The sequence below is a fragment of the Leguminivora glycinivorella genome, chromosome 3, assembly GCF_023078275.1.
Source record: "Leguminivora glycinivorella isolate SPB_JAAS2020 chromosome 3, LegGlyc_1.1, whole genome shotgun sequence".
Taxonomy (NCBI): Eukaryota; Metazoa; Arthropoda; class Insecta; order Lepidoptera; family Tortricidae; genus Leguminivora; species Leguminivora glycinivorella.
In genome coordinates this window covers 26,569,251-26,584,237 of record NC_062973.1, presented here as the reverse complement: position 1 = coordinate 26,584,237, position 14,987 = coordinate 26,569,251, and the positions used below count along the sequence as shown (strand labels likewise).

The 14,987-nt window shown below is 36.4% G+C and overlaps 1 non-coding gene across 1 annotated transcript; it reads left to right on the top strand.

The window, feature by feature from the left end:
* Positions 1 to 10,769: 10,769 nt before the first annotated feature.
* Positions 10,770 to 10,841, top strand: Trnae-cuc. Its single transcript has one exon. It is a non-coding gene; the product is annotated as a tRNA-Glu (tRNA).
* Positions 10,842 to 14,987: the final 4,146 nt, after the last annotated feature.

The following is a 14,987-nucleotide window of genomic DNA, read 5'->3' as shown; positions in this document are numbered from 1 at the left end:
AATGTGTAGAATATTTTGGTGTAGATGTAATTTATATTCCGTTGAAGGTTTAGTGTGAGTTTACGAAATTGTTAAAGATAGATAAAGGACCGATATTTACATTGGGGTGTGGGGCCGAGCTACTAAACTGACAGACGTTATGGCTGTCACTAAAATAAATGAATGGGACATAAATAAGACAGTATATCTCGATTCCGTGCACGGATTTATTATGATAGTAATGAATAGTTTATGGTCTGTTTGATTGTTTATTGTAAAACAGCGGAAGTAATGGCTCTTTCGCTGTTTTATTGCAGTCTGTTCGCGCATAAAATAATTTGAAGACTGTATGGATAAGCAATAATACATTTAGCGCTATTAAAGAAAATGTTCAGTAAATACGTCGTAAATCAAATCAATATGACAAATAAACCTGTCTAGTAACTCGTATGTCAGAGTCAAACCATAAAATATTACATTATGCAAGCATTACACAAGTCACGCTTGTCTTATTAGATAATTATCATGTTAATGGATGAAATATTCAAATTTAATGAAATATAATGTTCTCTTAACCTCCATTTCTATTAAGTAACCTCGTTTGACTGTTAGATTTTGATTACTGCCAATTACGCACTTAACAAGCGTCAGCTTAAACGATTGGCAATGTAGACGATAAATTAAAGTTAGCAATACATTTTGTAATCGTTAATGAGACTTCATTAGCAAGCCTAAAATGTGTTAAATTGAAACTGACGGCCTTATTTATGTCAATAAATTCTGTAATCTCTCCGCCTACTAATTTTGAACCAACATTTGCTTTTTCATTTCTATCAGCGACTAATGCATCTATATGATTAGATTTATCGCGCGCCTCAAATGCAGCGTGAGCTTCCCCTGGGGATAATTCTAAGCCCATTATTTATTAACACTTATTGGATTGCCACTGTTGACTCTTGTTACTATACTGGTAGAGACAGATGTGAAAATAAAACAGAATAACGACACAAAATATTTAGGCTTAAATTATTTTTAAATAGTGATGCATACGTCTTACTTAACTTCTTTTCCGGTAGAAGCCCATTAAGCATTTAAAGCACTGAACCCCTTTCCTGTTTGTGCCCCAAATAAAGCAACCGTTATCAGCGAGATATCACTTATCATATGATTACTTAGTTGAGTAAACACTTAAACAACACCGCATGTTCAGCAAATAGCTTAATAGCATCAGTAATTAAACATTGTTTTCTAAATAAAACAGTGTAAATTTGCTCGGTGACAAGACTGTGTGCTTTAATAATATCGACAAACGGCGGGGCCGTGTCAACATGCTCAAATTTATTGTTGTGTGAATCCATTAGCGGAGTACAAAGTGCGACGTAACTTACATCGCTTCTTACATTGATGACATATTTACCGACTATTAAGGAGACGAGGTAATGGTGGATAAACAAAACGAAAACGCTAATCAAATATTTGATGAGGAATTAAAGAGACACGGGTTCATGCACGTACGTGACGGGAAATAAGAAAGTTGTTTTGGCACCGAGATATATGACGGATTAGCGCGTGAAGGTCCGACAAACAGCCGTATAACAGCCATTTAAAAGTTAGCGGCGGACTCCGAACACGTTTCCCTGCCGGTGATTTATGCCTATCATTTCTGATAACGCTCGTATCTTTAGAGGCATAATTTACTTTGGTGTTTTCTGATTTAAAAGAACTATCGTCCTGTTTAAATTACACGTTCGAATTGATAATGGGGATTACTCACCATGATTTAGCATCATTTAGTGTTCTGTCGGCGTCGTTATCTCGCCGACTTCTTCGAAAAATAAAACACGGCCTTTAAAAAGAAAAAGTTATTTCGAGAACAAATTATCGTGTTTAAATATTTACTCGCCCAATATGTTGTCGAGGGCGCAGCCGACGCCATTAAACCTACGTGTAGGAAAAAAAATATCAACATAAATAAACTCATTTTCGCTGGCGTCGAGCAAACTCAAAGTGAAATCACCGGCTCGGCGTCGTGAGCATGAAAAATTCATTCGCAGCGAAACAAGAGGGCGGCGAGAATAATAATTTGAATAAATATCCAGCGGAGCCAGCGACAAAGCGCGCAACCACGCGTGCTTACACGAAGTGATGGTCTAATTTGGCAGCACCAGTCGCAACGTGTGACAGCTCACGCAAAAATGTTATTAAGTTTTAAGGACGTTACGGATGAGACATGGGAGACGGGAGCGGACGTCTCGCGTGAGCCTCCCGGAGGAGATTAGCGCAACAAAGCCCTGACGTGCCGAGATAGCATCGCGGCCTGTTTGCATTTTGATGTGTGATTAGCTCAGCATTAGCCATTCACACGATTCCGAGGAAACTAGTTGCTTGTGTCGTAAACGCGCTCACACATCCCCTTCCGAGAAGGACCGACAAAAGGGTGCTAAGTGTGCTCGCAAACACAAAAATAATAACAAAATCCCTATGTATTTTGACAGCATAATACTCGACGGTCACAAAAGGCGTCACGTCACGGGCAATCGGTTTCGCTTCCTAGCGGCCTTTGAGAAGGGTTTCAAACAAGTTTCGCAAATAATTTATTAAAAGTTTTTTTGCTGCGGTCGGCCTACTGCTACCGTTCGGCGGGGCGATGAAAGATTTCCTGTGGATTATAATTGACGAGATCTTTGTTGGTCGTGACAATAGAATGCTTTGTGAATTTGTAAATCGAGGTATTGTGATGCACGGGAGATTAGCAGAAGTGTTTGGAGCTGATGCTATTCGTGTATTTATAATTCTAAATGAGTAATTGAATGAGGCAAGTCGGGACAATGTGCTGCAAGACTCGGGTCGGATTGTCGCTTCCACGCGAGGGTATTGTGGCATAATGCGGTTAAGGACTGGTTTTTGAATCCGAATTGGACAGTTGGTAATCTTTCTGAGAATGCTTTGCGTCTGTAAGGCTTAATAGACAAGGATTAAAATTGCCCGGTAAGCGGAGTACGCTGGTTCGATTCCAGCTCGGAACACTGAAGGCCTTGGTCACTTTTTCTTTGTATATGACATTTATTTAATGTTTAGGATTAAAATTGGTGGAGTCCATTGATTTCGTATATTGTCCAGGATAATGATTTGGGCAGATTAACTTTCGCTGATCTTCTGGAGTCCTAAGCTAACTCTAACCGACATAAAGAGAAGTAAACGAAAAAGTGTCATTGAGCGAATAATAACGAATACGATTTTTTTAAATACGGGTTGATAATTACAATTTGTGTAACCGCTTTTTCTCTTATGTGAGAGTTTTAAGCATTTTTTGCACCAGAAATACCAGAATTAAAGCAGATTGATATTATTTACCAAGCGATTCGAAATTACAATATTTAGATACGTCACAAATTAGCACTACAAACCATACTTAATCAATGTCAAAAGTGTGCTATGTCAAGGAAACGTTGTTTTTGACACTGATAATATATGTTCATTCTGGACTGGTAGGAGTTTTTGAAGAGTGGGGGTTATTTTATTAATGAGCAAGAGGCCAGTTTTCTGCAGTAACTCAAAAATACATTGGGCATACAATAATTATATGAGTTAAAAATTTTTAGACAACGAGGCAACGCGGCCGGTGTCATGGGTACAACTGAGCCAGCTATGGTCCGCGGTGGCATAGCCTAGGTTATATAGTGCTTAAGTTTGACAAAGCCTGTTGCGGATTACTTCATTTGTATGTAGTGTAGATGACAAAATATGTTAGCTGATTTGTTTTATATCCACTTGAAGCAGGCGCTACTGATCATGAACTTTGTTTAAATTGTATTTGGGTTTAGTTATGATTTTGTTCTTTATTGTATTTTTTAAGGCTGACAATCAGGAGACTTGACACTTGACAAATGGCGCCCATAGAAGTGATGAAACATGCATATTGCAATAAATCATTTTCCATAAAGTTGCTCAAACCTCATTGGCTCCCGGCCACCCAGGCCGTGCGTTCTGCGCGTACGCAGGCGCGCATACAAATGGACGCCACATCGGTCACAGAATATATAAAAGTACAGTCATCAACAAAGCTGTGAATATAAAGTGCTAAAATATGTATACACAACTTTATTGGCTGTACATAAGGGTGGGTATACATATTTTTGGCACTTGGTTTGTATTAACAGCTGTGTTGTTGACTGTACAAGGTGCTTCGGTAGCTGGAAAATAATTGTTATGCTGCAGAGTTATGAATCGTTGGCTGCAATTATATTATCAAATTATGCGATGTGCGAGCTTTAAGAATGCAAATAAATACACCCTGTTTTTATTGAATTCCGTGAACTTTAAGGGATGGTTCTTTAGTTCAAATACAATCAATTTCTCTAAGAAACTAGTATCTTAACTCTACCGGTTATCGAGTTATTAAAAAAATAAAAATAATTACTGAACACGTGTGTGACAGCCTTTACCACTTCCCAATGTTATTTGTTTTGACATGAGCCGTCAATCACTTGACACTAACTTGAATATTATTCTTAAGGGTCTCTCACACTAATTAATTCATTTATTATGTATGAAAACGATGAAACAATTTATTTGCGAATTTAACTAAAAGTGATGTACAGGGTGGTAACGAACCTAACGATATGTCGAATTTATCGGAAAACAAAAAAAAAACGCGGTGTATAATAATACTTGCATTGATGATAGTTAAGATAATTTGAATAAGTGCTAGTTGGCTTCATTATTGTAAGTACTTTCAATTATATCGTAGCGTCGCATTCGACGAGACAAGGCGAGGTTTGTTACTCTTTGATAAAGATCCTCGGAAATTGATCGAAACATGTCGAGCGTTATTTCGCCTTAAGTAAAACGCATAAAAATATTGTAAAATATGTTTGAGTCTCGTGGTAGTTTTATAATTTTTAGTGATTTGGCCGACTATTGATTTGGCCGACTAGGCCGACTACCGACTAGTCGGCGCCTGGGTGGCCGATTAGTCGGCCGACTAGTCGGCTAGTCGGCCAGAACATAATTTTCGATAAATTCACATTTTGAATGTCATTTTTGGTCCTTCGTTCGCGCTTTTCATGATTTTTTACAGATGTTCAAAGGTTCATGACAATATTTATATACAATTTCCATTTTTAACAACCGGCTTGGCTTAGTGGGTAGAGTAGTGACCCTGCCTATGAAGTCGATAATCCTAGGTAGGAAATTTATTTCTGTGGTGATAACAGATATTTATTGTTTTGGCAAAAAAAGGAATTACTAATAGCTACATAATACAACCATAATTTTCAGCTGGTAATTTAATTTTGTACTGTTTTTCTATCACTAATGAAGTGCCGACTAATCGGCCCTTTTTGCCGACTAGTCGCCGACTAATCGCCGACTACAAATGTGGCCGGATAGTCGGCTTTCCCGACTAGTCGGCGACTAGTCGGTACATCCCTACTAAAAATAGATATCTTACCTAATAACTCTACATGTGACAAACTTCCATAAATAAATAAATATATGTATAACATAACGACTTATATGACATTCTTAACATTTTCCTGTAGGTACAAGCAGGTGTAAAGGAAGCTCAGACGGACAAGTATATTTTTATACTGATTTTATTTCAAGCGAACTCGATTGCTTGCAATTAGGTACCATAACAATTATTCCCTGATGATGACAATCTATTTAGGTAGCAAAAAAGCCTAATAACAATTAATTTTCAATTCGCAGAGTAATTACTAATTAGCAAACAGCCATTTCTTTTTCTATGTCAGTTAAAAACCCTTAAACAGGTAATCATGCATCGTGTACAGTCGACTACAAAGAGATGTATCCATTTTTTTACCTTATTGCATTGTAATAAGGTGAAAAAGTGTATACATATCTCTTTGTAGTCGACTGTATCTATTAGTGTATCCATATTACGGATTGATGTATAAAAAATATTCACTTATGATAATATTAACGATTTAATACGGGACTGACAAAGCCCATACAACAAAGCGTACCCCGTGAAATGGGCCTTTTAGGCTTAAAACTAGATGGCGCGGCTTTGCAGCCTGGAAGTGGCCAAAATTTTTCCCAAATATTTTTGCGTGTTTTTGTTTTTTAAGACCAAATTACATATTTCTTTATTTTTATATCAAGATTACACTTCAATACGTACTTTGAAAAGAAAAAAAAAATTGTAGGCATCATTATTGTAGTTATAGGTATTTAATAGGTGGCGCTAAAAAATTGAGATACGATTCTTAGTATGAAGATTGTAAAACCTATATAAACCATCCTTGATATTAATGTACATTAATTCCAGTTTTCTTTTTTCTATTGCATGGTGTAGGTATCTTAGAATATAGAATCCTTTGTTTTAAAAGCAGCATAAAAATGTAAATATGTATTAAATGACAGACATCTGCCACGCGATGATATCTCAACTAATAATCATAAAACCATTAAAAATAATACAATGGTGAGAATTATCGAGAAACAGCTCAATAGTTATCTTTACCAAAGAAGGACACATTCAATATTAATAAGATTTGCGTTTATGATAATTATTTAAAGGGGTTTGTATGGTTTTTAGTAGTAGTAAAATAAAATAGAGGCGCCACGATTCTATTATTCGGTATTCGGTCTATTCGGACTTGGCTTAATGTCGACTTTGACTCCCTTGCTGATAGACCTATTTGAAGAAAAATATTGAAAAATTAATTACATAAATTAATTTTTTTTTTTGGAATTTTAACTTTTTTTGAGATTTTTTTTTTGTTTTCGAATAATTTATTTTCTTCATGACTTATTTTGATTTGATTCATTTCAATAAAAGTTTTGAATGATTCATTTCAACTAATATTTCGATATTTTGGTCAAATCGGTAAAAATACATCATGGCCAACTTTAAGAGTTTTGAATGATTCACGGTTATTTTCATTAGACTTATATTGACCGGGATATAGACCGATTACCTTTTTGATTTTTGTCGAGCTCCCGATATGTCGAAATATCGGGAGCTCGACAAAAATCAAAAAGGTAATCACGGTCTATATCCCGGTCAATATAAGTCTAATGGCCAACTTTGTGGCTTGGCGAACAGTTTTAATATTTTATTAATAAGTTTAATAATTATTTTCAGTATAATCTGTCGCTGAATACTTGCCGGTTTGGCCGAGCGGCCAAATGTTGGTTATTCGGCCAAAACCTCAGTTCTCTAGGTAAAAGTATAAAAAGTGATATTAACAATGGGTATTGAATGCGACTACCGTTTATGGGACAAAAGCTCCGATTGGAGAGGACTCGTCAACTGTCTGTTCTCTGACAGGTCTGTTCCTGTGGATATCCGCGAGTTGTATTGGTTGAAGAAAACGAAAATAACTCAGTATAAATAACCTAACCACAAAATTAAAATTAAAAAAAAAAACTCGACATAGTGGACCGATTTTAATGAAACATGGCTAATAACACTCCCGGCTAACTCAGCCATCAAACAAAAAAAAATCTAAATCGGTTCATCCCTTTGGGAGCTACGATGCCACAGACAGTCACAAACACAGACAGACACGTCAAACTTATAATATATAACACTTCAAAAAAATTAATTGAATCATTGATATGAGTTTATCCGACGAACGCTGCATAAAGAAGTACTCGATTTTCATTAGACTTATATTGACCGGGATATAGACCGTGATTACCTTTTTGATTTTTGTCGAGCTCCCGATATTTCGACGCAGTTGCATGCATCATGATCACGGAAAACTGACGAAGGCGGGTGGATGTTAAAGTTGTATAGACAGCGCGCGATCTACCCTCCTTCGCGCGCGTCGGCTGCGTTCACTTTCAGCGTTACCACTGGTCGCGTTCACACTCGATGGTCTGTCCAAACCAAACACACTACACTCACAGTGTCACTACGTTTGTTCAATTCTGACTTCACCGGTTTTTTACACAAAAGGTAATCACGGTCTATATCCCGGTCAATATAAGTCTAATGAAAATAACCGTGAATCATTCAAAACTCTTAAGTACTCGATTGTTTATGTCACCTCTTACTGTAACAATGAAACGTGTAAGACAGATAAACTGCTTAAAACTATTAGTCAAAAATAATTATTTTTCATTACACTGGTAAACGAGGAAAATCAACAACTTAACAAATCATTATTCTCAGACTTTATGAATATGTAATTCGTAACCTTTGACTTAATAATGTAAGTCCTTTGCCGTCAAGTAAATTACATAAGGTCAAAACGTATGCCAAGAAGTTGTAAACAAACAGTTTACACTTATCAGTCAGAATGCAAAAACTGTTATTATAATTTAGGCACTGGTGCCACCAAATACGAGCAAGCGATGAGCTATCGGATATAGAAAAGAATAAATGTCGCCAGTGTAAATAAAAGAGAGACAACAAGCGATTTCTACCATAGGACTCTTAGACGCACGGCCGGTTTCCATCCTTACTTGGTAGATATTCCGCGAATTCGCACGAAGCGCTTTGCTTCTTCTTTTCTTATTGCATTAAAAAACAAGATACAATTTAACATGCAAGAATATTCATCAAAGAATATGAACAGACTAAGTACTCTATGGAAATTAATTACAATAAATTATATTATTGCTTAATAATACGTCGTTCTTCTTCAGAGAAAACATATCAAATTATCACAGAAGAAAAAGATAATATGAATCTCAATGTCATTAAATATGTAATTTTACCTACACAACATAAAATATAAAATATTTGATGTGCTTTCTTATCTGAACTGTGTCCTCTATACATAATACAATTATTTTAATTGCTATTCGTTTTTTGTAGTTTCTGGTTCGGGCCATGCATTACCATTGCCATTGCCATTGCTATTGCCATTGCCATTGCCATTGGGTCATTGATTACTCGCTTTGGTGGGACCAGTGCCTTACTGCATTTTCTTAGCAACTTTATTAAAAAATAAAATAAATACTTCTTTGTGCTATTGTATGATAATTTTATGTCTTATTAATTCTAACTAAACGCGTGTAAAAGTGACCTTAGCTGTCAACTTTTTGTGCAGTACGATTGACACTTGAAATTTTTAATGATGCACTAACCAAAAGTGAGTTGTAAATTTGCTTCCTTGTATTTTATTCCTCCCAAATAATAAATAGTGGTCTATCTGTGCTGAAGCATTTCTCAAAATAGGTAATTATTTCAAGGTTTAGAACAAATGAAAAATAAAAATATTTAGGAATTCTTGTTGAATAAAGGTCCTGGTACTCCTGGTACACACACTTTTATCAGAATGAGGTTTTGTAAAAATCTAAAGTAGGTTACTTCACAATCCCTTTCAACATTGTTAAAAAAATTAAGTCTTTGTCGCACTCAGTAAAGTCAATTTGATGAGTATTAACTACTGTAGCGCCACACTGAAGTACCCATGGAAACTATAGCTGAGTTATCGAGTATTAGTGGGCCTAATATGAAGAATGGTACATTTATCTGAAGCCTCACGGGAAACTATTTTATAGCTACCTAATAACTGTACACTTTTGCAACTTCTATCCCATAAAAGAGTTCGATTGAGCATTTTCTCCTGTATCTTTGTCTGTAGGTATTCTAAGGGCCGGTTGCATCAAACTGTCTATGTTACCGTTAAAGCGTTCGTAAAATTTTATTGTATGGGAAGTTCCATACACGTCTGCTGCGTGACGATGATGTGTCTGTCAAATGTGTTTGATGCAACTGGCTCTTTTTTTACCGGGACCGGGAGACCAGGGGCGATGACGGACTAACCAGAATAGGACTACCGTCTAAAACCACCAACGAATTCCGTCTCCGCCTTAGGTGGAGTGTCGCAGGGTCACTATAAGCATTCCACCACGTAGGATGCAACTGGCACTAAGTCTATAGTCAAATTTTAAATTTGGAACTCCGTTCGAACCCGCGGTGACCGACAGTTGCAACCCTTCGCTGATCGCCGCCGACATTGATTGACAGCCGTCGGCGAGTTGTCGGCGTCAGCCGTCAGACATGCTAATGACATTGTTTTACATATAATAACTCCTATTAACATAAGTGGACGGTTCAAATTCGAGATCAAAGGGTTGATGTGTTTATGTTTTTGTTAGTGGGATTTTGAACCGACTTTTATGGGTGGTAAATTAAACTTTGAAGTGTGGTTATCTATATAATTAGTTCGTCTTTAATTGGGGTATTCATTTCATACATTTTTTTCTGAACTACACACATGAATTTGCTCTAGCTAAAAATAAGTTGAAGATTATTAAAAGCTAGTTCACGAGTCATTAAAACATTTTTACTTATAGGTACGTGAAATTCATAACTATTCTTAACAGTTCTAAGTAAATTGTACACCAGCTGTACAATAAGAACGTACCTATAACAATTTTAATACAATGTGGACTGATGATTTACACAAGCAGCTGGTGGCGATCAACTATCATAAAACGTTCTATAATAAAATATATCTAACATTAAAATAATATCCATATTATGTTGATAATAATTGTCGTGGGCCTCAGTCAATCTGTGTAAGAATGTCCTATAATATATTTATTTATTATTTATTTATTTAATAATTGTTATAAATTTAAATAGATATCATACACGAAAGAAGAAACGACAGGACCCACTGGTGGCCGAGCCGGGAATCGAACCCGCTAACGTCTTGTCAGAACAGTTGTTAATAGGTACTATTATTAATGTCCTATAATATTTATTTATTTATTATTAAAAGCAGGCCACAGCTGATAAAAATAATTACAAACAACGTTTTTACGTAATGAACGTTATTTTCGTCGCGTCTCTCATCTCCGATATGGTCTAGTGGCTAGGATACCTGGCTCTCACCCAGGAGGCTCGGGTTCGATTCCCGGTATCGGAATATCTTTTTGCATTTTTTTCCAGTGTAGTGTATATTTCTTTATCGTTTTATTTTATAAGTACGTTTCAAATTAAATATTATCCATAAAACTTACAAGCCTCGAGTAAATCAAGTTTTGATATTATTTGTTTCTAATTGACGGTTTGTTGTATATATTATTTTTTAATGCCATTATAATTTAAGTAATTTTTTTTTTGTATGTTTAATGATTCACAAAGTCATTTGATTTTTAAATATTTAATTGTTTCTGTTAAGACAATCTTTATAGAAGTTAAATAATTATATGTAGAAGAGAAAAAATTGTGTAACATTAAATTTCATCATAACATCATTATTTTACATCGTAGTATTCATATATTCATATTCATATTTATTTATTCAATAACAATATTACATTGTGTTTGAATCTTAAATCTAGGCACGCAAAAACAAAACATAATATTTGAAGAAACATAAAAAAATCGGTTTAATCACTATCACTTCACTATCACCACAGATCAAATAATACTAGTACAGATACCTAATCCCATACTAAAAATGGGCGCCGTCCTAAGTATTCTAGACCTGTAGGCTAAATTTAATCCACACTCAAAGAGCTAGATGGCGCCAGTAGCCACGCGTGGCCAACAAAACTCTTATCAGTATCCTACGTCGAAATAGTCATCAAACTGCAACATCTTGCGACATCTGTTTTAGCTTTCACGCACTAAACCTATAACGTCACATGGACGTTTAAAGTCGAACATTACTAGATGGCGTTGCCGTGCGGCTTGTATGTGTGCTCGCCGCGTACGTATAATATACTCGCTCTGTCCGCAACACATGCAAGCGGAATTGAATGAACGAGATCCGCGGCGCCCCACCCCGCGCCCCACGCCCCGCGCCCCGCGACCACAGCGCCGGCGACCTTGAGTTGAGAGGCCCCAGCCCCCGACCAAAGGGTGCATTGATTTGTTAAAATTTAAAGCACTCGAAAGCAGGCGCGTAGTTAATTAGAAATATGGACATGAATATTATTATGTAAGAAATACATAAGTATAATAGCTAAGAATGTACATGTAGTAAACATAATGAAGAAAATGTAAAGTACGTATTTGATAAAACATTTTCGAGAGTAATATTTTTACTCATAAAATTGTGCAAACACTGCAAACTTAATTTAAACTCCGAAACTATTTATTTTCTGAAACATGGTATGAAATGTTGTCATTACGTCCTTTTAAGTTAAAATATGCTTCCCGGTACCACAACATAGTGTAATTTAAAAATACAGATATAAAATTAATACTTCGCAAATAAATTACGACTATAAACACATAAAATTATTAAAACACCAAGACCAGACAATTTAAGCCTGGCGTCCACTAGGCGCGCCGAGTCGAGCCTTGGTAACCCTTAGGCCGTTTTTACATTATCCGATCCGATATCGGATGTCGGAAGGATTTCAATGGAAAAAATCCAAGATGGCGCCTGTAATGTATGGGATATCGGTCCGACATCCGATATCGGATCGGATAATGTTAAAACGCACTTAAATGCATGCTTTTTTAGGGTTCCGTAGTCAACTAGGAACCCTTATAGTTTCGCCATGTCTGTCTGTCCGTCCGTCCGTCCGTCCGTCCGTCCGTCCGTCCGTCCGTCCGTCCGTCCGTCCGTCCGTCCGTCCGTCCGTCCGTCCGTCCGTCCGTCCGCGGATAATCTCAGTAACCGTTAGCACTAGAAAGCTGAAATTTGGTACCAATATGTATATCAATTACGCCAACAAAGTGCAAAAATAAAAAATGGAAAAAAATGTTTTATTAGGGTACCCCCCCTACATGTAAAGTGGGGGCTGATTTTTTTTTCATTCCAACCCCAACGTGTGATATATTGTTGGATAGGTATTTAAAAATAAATAAGAGTTTACTAAGATCGTTTTTTGATAATATTTATATTTTCGGAAATAATCGCTCCTAAAGGAAAAAAAGTGCGTCCCCCCCCTCTAACTTTTGAACCATAAGTTTAAAAAATATGAAAAAAATCACAGAAGTAGAACTTTATAAAGACTTTCTAGGAAAATTATTTTGAACTTGATAGGTTCAGTAGTTTTTGAGAAAAACACGGAAATCTACGGAACCCTACACTGAGCGTGGCCCGAAACGCTCTTGGCCGGTTTTTTTAATATAAGCATAGGTACTTACTTATATGGCGTCGCGTCGAGGTCTCGGTCTCGGCCCACTCCGCCGCAGATCGGCGACCGAGCGCGCATTCATGTGCGTTCGGAAATCCTAGCCAGTCGGCAATCGTCGCGTCTCATACTTCCATATCGATAAGGTTTGATTTCGCATGCATCGCATCGGTCGTGCATGTGGCAAATGTCGGAAGGATTTCAAAGGCAAAAATCAAAGATGGCGGCTTCAGTGTATGGGATATCGGTCCTACATCCGATATCGGATCGGATAATGTGAAAACGCACTAACGGTTAATGCTTAGGCCGTTTTCACATTATCCGATCCGATATCGGGTGTCAGATCGACATCCTACATCCGATAAACGCTTCCGATAGTGTCGGATGTAGGTCCGATAAAAAGCATTGTTCCAAATCAATGAAGTATGATTTTGTATCAAAAAGTATTTAAAAAATGTTTTATATTTAATAATTATAAGCACTATATTCCAAATATTATATTGTAAAATTAAAATAACGGCATAATAGATACTCAAGAGTGTCAGGCAAAATAAATAATTTTACATTCAATTATATCTACTAAAAGATGATAAAACTAGTATCCGCAATTCGGACCGATGCATTACAAACTTTTTTTTTCAATGGAAATTGTTCAACTAATTTGAATTTCGATCATTGGCAGCTGTTTAATAGACGACATTTTTGTCACGCACACTACTACAAACGTATATTATTAACGCACACAAACAAATATTATCGGCCGACAGCTGAATATTCTACGAACACGCGAGCGGGAGCGAGGCTGCCGCGATTTTGGTGACGCAATCATAGACTAAAAAGTTAACCGCGCAGATGTGCCATTTTCATTGTTCCTACTAATGTGTTTCACCTCTAATAGATTTGCGAAATATATTTATTTCAATTTGGAAAATTATTAGGTAACTACTTACTACTTTATGAATTATGTTATGTTACTATAATATAAAAAAAAGTTAATTTGTTTATTGATTGTTAATAGTTATTGAGTAAAATTGTATTTTTAGCACGCTCACTTTTTGCTGTTTTCTTTGGCCTGGTCATGAAAAAAGAGAACAATGGATACGCTTTGTCCAAAAAAACTGACCGCACTATATATATATTATTATATATAAGTATATATTTGTATTTTAAAGAAGAAGATAAATCTTCAAAAAAAGAGCGTACACCCATCTTAAAGGCCGGCAATGCACCTCCAACACCCCTGGTGTTTCGGGTGTCCATGGGCGGCAGTGATCGCTTACTTTGTATTTTTTAAGTTGTAAATAAATAAATAAATAATTTTGACAGGCGGAATATAATAATGTATCACATCTGATGGTGGACTTACTACTCTACGCGTAAATTACCGCTTCGCGCACTCCGCGCATTTGTCAGCTTGTGCAGAGTTTCCGTCTGGCAACGTCGCCTATAGTACGTTGTACATATATCTCAATGAACGGAACGCACACAATCGCACCGTTTCGTTGGCAGTATAATACTGTAGATAGTGGCAGCTCCATCTAGTGACAATATGCAATAAAATTTAGGTAGCTCGATACTGTCGCGCGCAGCCCGCGCAGGTTGTTCTCGTTGTTGCGTCATAGTCAGTAGCAATATATTACGTGATATTATTTCTTTGAAAATTTCTAAAATAATGCATTAAATTTGTGTTGTCATCGATGTTTGTATTTAATTTATAATGTACTTAATTTATGACGCTTCAAATACCTTTAAATCTATTTGATAAAAAAATAATAATCGTCAATCGTGACACTTGGCGCCATCTATGACTTCTATTTGGAAATAATTTTGCACTGTTCCGGATGAGACCCCATGCTATCACTATCACTACATAGTATAAAACAAAGTCGCTTTCTCTGTCCCTATGTCCCTATGTATGCTTAAATCTTTAAAACTACGCAACGGATTTTGATGCGGTTTTTTTTAATAGATAGAGTGAT